Below are 7,414 nucleotides of genomic sequence, written 5' to 3' on the forward strand. Positions count from 1 at the left end.
AGGTGTCAACCAAGAAGAGAGATTTGGGAAACTTAAGTTTACCATGCCAAAATTTGATGGTAGATCTGATCCTGAAGATTATTTCACATGGGAATTAAAGGTGGAGAAAATCTTCCGCCTACATAATTATTCAGAGGAGAAGAAACTCGCAATGGCATCTCTTGAGTTTGAGGGATATGCTCTGATTTGGTGGGAGCAACTTCTTCGTGATCGTGAAGAAGATGGAGAGTACCCTATTGTTACTTGGCAAGAGATGAAGCGAGAAATGAGAATTCGTTTTGTGCCGAAGCATTATCAGCGTGATCTTTTTGATAAATTGCAGAATTTGAGGCAAGGAAGTTTCTCTGTTGAGGAGTATTATAAGGAGATGGAGAAGGCCATGATTAGAGCCAATGTGTATGAAGACGAAGAGCAAACCATTGCACGTTTCATGGCTGGGTTACACCGCAACATTCAGCGTATTGTTGAGTTTCAGCCGTACCAAAGTCTTATTGATTTGGTACATCAAGCCACCAAAGCTGAACGCCAGCTGCAACAAGATGCTAAGAGCAGCAAGCCCTTGCCATACGGTGCACGAACCATGCCTGGAGGAAGCAAATCAATCTCAAGGTTTACTGTTGCATCCTCAGCGACAAAAGGCTCAACTAGGGGCTTGTGATCCAATATTCAAGGCAATTCTAGTGGAAAGAACGGTGCTGCTCCAAACACGAGTTATAAACCAGCAGCATCCACTTCAACATCAGTGGGTTCAATAGCCAAGAGTAGTGGTATTCAGTGCTTCAAGTGTGGAGGTCGTGGTCATGTCATAAAGGAGTGTCCAAATAATCGTGTGATCCTTGTGAATGATGATGGAGAATATACATCAGCTAGTGAAGAGGAAGCTGAAGCAGAAAATATAGAAGATAAAATTGAGGAACACACTGGATGTGAATTTGAGCATGGTACTACTCTGGTGGTTACACAAATCTTGAGTGTTCAAATGAAAGAAGCTGAAATTGGATAGCGACATAATCTTTTTCAAACGCGAGCCAAAGTACAAGACAAAGTAGTAAAGGTGATCATTGATGGAGGGAGCTGCCATAATCTTGCAAGTCGTGAGATGGTTGACAAGCTTGGTTTGAAGTTGCAGCGACACCCTCATCCATATCATGTCCAATGGCTGAATGAATCGGGAGATATCAAGATTGGTTATAAAGTGAAAGTTCCGTTCAAGATTGGAGAGTATGTTGACATAGTGGAGTGTGATGTTGCACCCATGTCTGTGTGTCACATGCTGCTAGGAAGACCTTGGCAATACGACCGATATTCTCAACATTGTGGAAGAACAAATCAATACACGCTAGATCTGAAAGGGAGAAAGTTTGTACTCAAGCCTATGACCCCTCAACAAATCATGGCTGAACACTTACAAAAGAAAACTGAAATTAGTACAACAAGTAGAGGAGGAGAAGAGCAAAAGAAATTGAGTGTCATCCACAATTCGGTGAGTGAGTGCTACAAGCCAAATTCCAAAGATAAAAAGAAGGAAGAGGGAGAACATCTAGTTATGCTAGCCACGAAATCTGAGCTGAGAGAAGTGAGGAACAACCCATATCAAGTGCTCTTTGTACTTGTGAACAAAGATGTTTTGATTTTTCCTAACGACATAACATCTCTTCCTAGTGTTGTGGCTGATCTTTTGCAGGACTATGAAGACGTATTTCCACAAGAAACACCGGCTGGACTACCTCCAATTCGAGGGATTGAGCATCAAATCGATCTTATTCCAGGGGCTGCACTTCCTAATCGTCCACCATATCGAACCAATCCCGAAGAAACTAAGGAAATACAAAGGCAAGTACAAGAACTTCTTGATAAAGGTTTTGTTCGTGAAAGCTTAAGCCCTTGTGCTGTTCTGTGATTTTAGTACCTAAGAAAGATGGATCTTGGAGGATGTGTGTTGATTGTAGAGCTATAAATAATATTACCGTTCGCTATCGCCATCCTATTCCACGACTAGATGATATGCTTGATGAATTAAGTGGTTCCACAATTTTTACTAAAATTGATTTGAGAAGTGGATACCATCAAATAAGAATGAAAACTGGAGATGAATGGAAGACTGCATTTAAAACAAAATTTGGGTTGTATGAATGGTTAGTGATGCCCTTTGGGTTAACTAATGCTCCTAGTACCTTTATGAGATTAATGAACCATGTCTTAAGAACTTTCATTGGAAAATTTGTTGTTGTCTACTTCGATGATATTCTAATTTACAGCAAGACTTTTGATGAACATGTGAAACACATTCGACAAGTTTTAGATGAGCTAAGAAAGGAGAAATTATTTGCTAATCTTGAGAAGTGCAGTTTTTGCACAGACCATGTTGTGTTTCTTGGCTTTGTTGTTTCAGCAAAAGAAATAGAGGTGGATGAATCCAAGGTGAAAGCCATCAAGGATTGGCCAGCTCCAACGAATGTAAGTCAAGTAAGAAGTTTTCATGGTCTTGCTGGGTTTTATAGAAGATTTGTGCGAGATTTCAGTACTATCGCTTCTCCTTTAAATGAATTGACAAAGAAAGGTGTTGAATTTAAATGGGGAAACTCACAAGAAGATGCTTTTCAAGAATTGAAGAAACGTTTGACTGAAGCACCTGTACTTATTCTTCCTGATTTCACTAAAACTTTTGAAGTAGAATGTGATGCTAGTGGGATTGGGATAGGAGGAGTTTTAATGCAACAAGGGAAACCTATAGAATATTTTAGTGAAAAATTGGGAGGTGCTCAATTAAATTATTCTGTGTATGACAAAGAATTGTATGCTTTGGTCCGAGCGCTTGAAACATGGCAGCACTACTTATGGCCAAAAGAGTTTGTTATTCATTCCGATCATGAAGCTTTGAAGTATTTGAAAGGGCAAGCCAAACTGAACCGTCGCCATGCCAAATGGGTTGAGTTTATCGAAACATTTCCATACATTGTGAAATATAAGAAAGGTAAGGACAATGTGGTCGCTGATGCCTTGTCTCGAAGGAATGTGTTGTTGAATCAACTAGAGGTAAAAATTTTGGGTCTTGAAAATTTGAAAGAAATGTATAATGATGATCCTGAATTTTCAGAACCATACAATCATTGTAAAGATGGAAAAGGTTGGGAAAAATATCATATACACGATGGATTTTTGTTTAGAGCTAACAAACTTTGTGTACCAAATTCTTCGGTTAGATTGCTTTTATTGCAGGAGTCACATGGAGGAGGTCTAACAGGTCATTTTGGACAAAAGAAGACTTATGAACTGCTCAGTGATCATTTCTATTGGCCCAAGATAAGGAGAGACGTCATCAGATTTGTGGAGCGTTGTGTCACCTGTCACAAAGCTAAGTCAAAACTGAACCCTCATGGTTTATATACTCCTTTACCCACTCCTAAAATTCCTTGGGAAGAAATAAGCATGGATTTTATTTTAGGGCTGCCGAAGACTCAAAAACAGAGAGATTCTATTTTTGTTGTGGTTGATAGATTTTCAAAAATGGCTCATTTTATTCCATGCAACAAGAGCGACGATGCTTCACATGTTGCCAATTTGTTTTTCAGAGAAATCGTGAGACTACATGGAGTGCCCAAAACCATCGTATCTGACCGTGATGTGAAGTTTGTGAGCTATTTTTGGAAGACATTGTGGGTAAAGCTTGGGACTAAACTTTTGTTCTCCACCACATGCCACCCCCAAACTGATGGCCAAACTGAAGTGGTGAATCGTACATTGTCAATGCTGTTGCGAACAATGGTAAAGAAGAACTTGAAGGATTGGGAGGAATGTTTGCCACACGTGGAGTTTGCTTATAATAGGGCAGTACATTCTACAACTAATTTATGCCCCTTCGAAATTGTATATGGGTTCAAACCTATTGCTCCGATAGATTTGTTGCCCCTTCCATTGCAGGAAAGAACTAATATGGAAGCTTCCAAGCGTGCTGCATACATAAAAAAGATACATGAGAAGACCAAGGAAGCAATTGAGCTCAAAGCAGTGCGCAAGGCAGCAAGCATGAACAAGCATAGGAAGAAAGTGTTATTTGAACCGGGTGACTTGGTTTGGATTCACTTGCGCAAGGAGCGTTTTCCTGATCAGCGCAAATCCAAATTGATGCCACTAGGGGATGGTCCATTTCGTGTTCTTACCAAGATCAATGATAATGCATACAAGATAGATCTTCCACCAAGCTATGGCGTGAGCAACACGTTCAATGTTGTTGACCTCTTACCATATACAAGTGAAGACATTTCAAAGTCGAGGACGACTCCTTTTCAAGGGGAGGAGGATGATATGACCACGCCATCAAGCAACACGTTACAACCCCCAAGTCATACTACATCAACTCAAGTACAACCAACATCATCACCGACCCAAGTCTTTGATGGACCAATTACACGTAGCCGAGCTAAGAAGCTACAGCAAGAGGTGCACGTGCTACTTTATGAATTTCGATTAAACACTAATGAGAATTTTATGCTACCTAAGTCGTGTATGTTGATATTACTTAGGTTCACCAAAGAGGAAGGACAAAACATATCAAAGGCGAATCAGCAAGAAGAGCTATGTCCGAGTCAGTCCAGCGCTACAGAACCGTCCAGAAGAAACAGTCATATCTTTTGATTCCCAAAAGCTATGAAGGTCCATAAGTACTTTTCGGAAAGCTCTTGAAGTCTAGTTTCCAATGCTTCTAAAGCCGACTTAACCACATCTACCAGAAAGGTAGCCGACCTACTTTAGTGCTGACTGGTCAGAAGGTCAACAGTCTGCTTGATGACCAAGTTTTCGTATTAAACTACAACATTCTACAAAGTTTCATTAAGCATGCTATATATGGTGAGAAAGCTTATCAAGTTAGCTTTCCAATGCAACCAGTCCCACATCATTTGAAGATTCCTAGAAGAAGTTATTGCCAAAATACTGAAGGCTGCGCAGAAGTCAAACAGCCACACGGAAATCAGCTCTGCAGATCTTCCGAAGAGGCTCCTTCACATTAGCTCGTGAAAATACTTTTGTTTTGTGTTTATACCTCGCTAAGGCTGGTTGTTACTAGTATAAATACCCCCCTATATCTATGATGTAAGGCAGCTTATGATAATCTAAAACAGAACCCCTTTGTTCAGCTGTGTGCTAACAAATATTGAGAGTGATCTCTACCCCTTTGCTCTTGTGAATTCCTTCGCGGGATTGCAGAAGCGGCGGCTTCATCCGCTCCCAATTGGTGCTCCTACTCCCTTCGAGGTCTCCTCGATTGATTGTAGGCTGTGTTGGTTGGTTCTTTGAGAGTGTGGTTGGGCGAATCCTCGATTCAGGCTGCCGGTTAAAGACGGTGGTTGACTTCGAGTTTTATTTGTCAGGTTGCACTAGTTATCGCTGCTTGCAGCAAGTTATCTTGGCTTCTTTGAAGCTAGTTATCTGAAGATTGATCCTACGTCGTGAAGATCGGGCATCGTGACGCATCACTTAGTCCAGGGGAAAGGTCCATGTTCTCAAGGGTGGTCCGAAACTGGGTAGCCGCTTAGCCTACTTCCCTACCATAAGCCTACACCCTTCACCACCCTAGAGCATTTGTCCTAGTACCTCGGACCTGGTCCCTAAAGGCCTGAACCTCGTCCAAACTTAAGGGCTGGTTCCTGAAACTCTTCTCAGCAAGGTCCAGTTACATGATTCGAAAGATTGAGAGCAAGAAAGTAAGGGGCCTGGGGGTATTCTACTAAGCATTGATCTTGAGTCATGTTCTGAATCGACCTCTGGCTTGATCGTAGCTTTAGACATTCGAGACTACCCCCTAGAGCGCCAACGAACCAAGGGGCCAGTAGAGAAAATTCTTGTCTCTGAGCTAGGCAGCATTTATGTGAAGTCCGGTCCATGGTGGCATGGCCCCACCGAGCAAGCCACTAGGCATGGAGGCCGTAAGCACGATGCCGCTGGGCGCTAGTTTTGGTTAGCATGCTGGGAACATAGTGCGGTTATGGCCCCACCTACGGGTTCACCATCTCTCCTAAGGTGCGCCAGGGGCCTTTGTCTGTACCCCAAAATTAGGGTACCCACTCCTGCTGGGTCAAGGCAGGACCCGTGTGGTTATCCGTGGCCACATGGTGACAAGCAGTCTAGCCTAACTTAGAGTCTGGACCTGTCCAATGGGGCCACCGATCGCAGGGCCAGTGTCACCACGTGGTCCATCGGTGGAATTGCTCGACAAGTGTCACCATGTGGTTTGGACCCCCCATGGTTGAGTCCTGGACCTCCACAAGGGCACACCGGATCCCCAACAAGGGGAGGCCTAAAACCGTCGCCTGTCCTTAGAGTAAAAGCACTCTGTGACTATAGCCTGGGACTGAACCCCCGTGGGACGGTCCAGGATCCCTACGTGTGCCATCCAGACCTCTAGCCAGGGGAGGTCCGGTGTTGCTACATGTTCGGGCCATTACGGATGGGACCCGAACCTCCACAAGTGTCCTGCGGACCCCTATCCACGGCAGGTCCAGGGTTGCCATGTCTGCATGCATGCCCTGCCTTCGCTCTCCACTTAAGAAGAGATATTGTGCTGCCACGTGGCCTATGGTGCATGATGAAAGTCGTCAGGCGTATTCTGACGCAAGCCTTTGTCATGGGGACCACCCGCATAAAATGTGGGCAGGATGCATGCCTGTCCGCACTAGTGACAAGCGGTGAGCGCTAAAAATTAAATGCAGGTGGCGTGCACAATCCACAAGGCATGGGTCGTGTCAGTAACTCACGCGTTACCGAGGCGAGACCATTGACTCTCTATGCCACGCATGGGCGGCTCCCATCATGACTTCTACTATTCTCACTACAGAGATATGCGAAGAAGACAGACAAAGGGGACATGATGACATTGTCCATGTACCCCCAACGCACGTCGACGTGCCAGTCTATGCCATAGCATACACCAGATTCTTTGCCCACACACCGACAAGACAAGGCAAAGGTGAGTGTGGTCATAAAATCCGCACAGAGACCGAGAGAAGATATTTGTCTGCCACAGGGAAGACCTCGGTCCATGAACTCTATTCATTGTTCCACGCTTCATATTATTATATTCTTGGTGGGCCCACCTGTTGAGGTCTAGTGCCCTTGTAAGTCCCTCCCCCCTTGGACTATAAAAGGGAGGGCACATGCGCTACAAAATGGGGGGGGGGCTCGGGGAGGCTCACGCACAAGCTCTCTCGAATCCACCTTGGGACATGTTCACTCACATGTAGACTTCTCCACACTCAAGCAATACAACCACAATGGAGTAGTGTATAACGCTCCGGTGGCCCAAACCACTATAAATTCTTGTGTGTTCTTATGTTCATCTTCCTTATTAGGAAAACCCTAGACTATCCCCTATTTTTAGGATTGGGTGGGAGCTTTCTGCCACCTGGCTAGAGTTTAC

The sequence above is a fragment of the Zea mays genome, chromosome 1 (genome assembly GCF_902167145.1).
Source record: "Zea mays cultivar B73 chromosome 1, Zm-B73-REFERENCE-NAM-5.0, whole genome shotgun sequence".
NCBI classification, from domain to species: Eukaryota; Viridiplantae; Streptophyta; class Magnoliopsida; order Poales; family Poaceae; genus Zea; species Zea mays.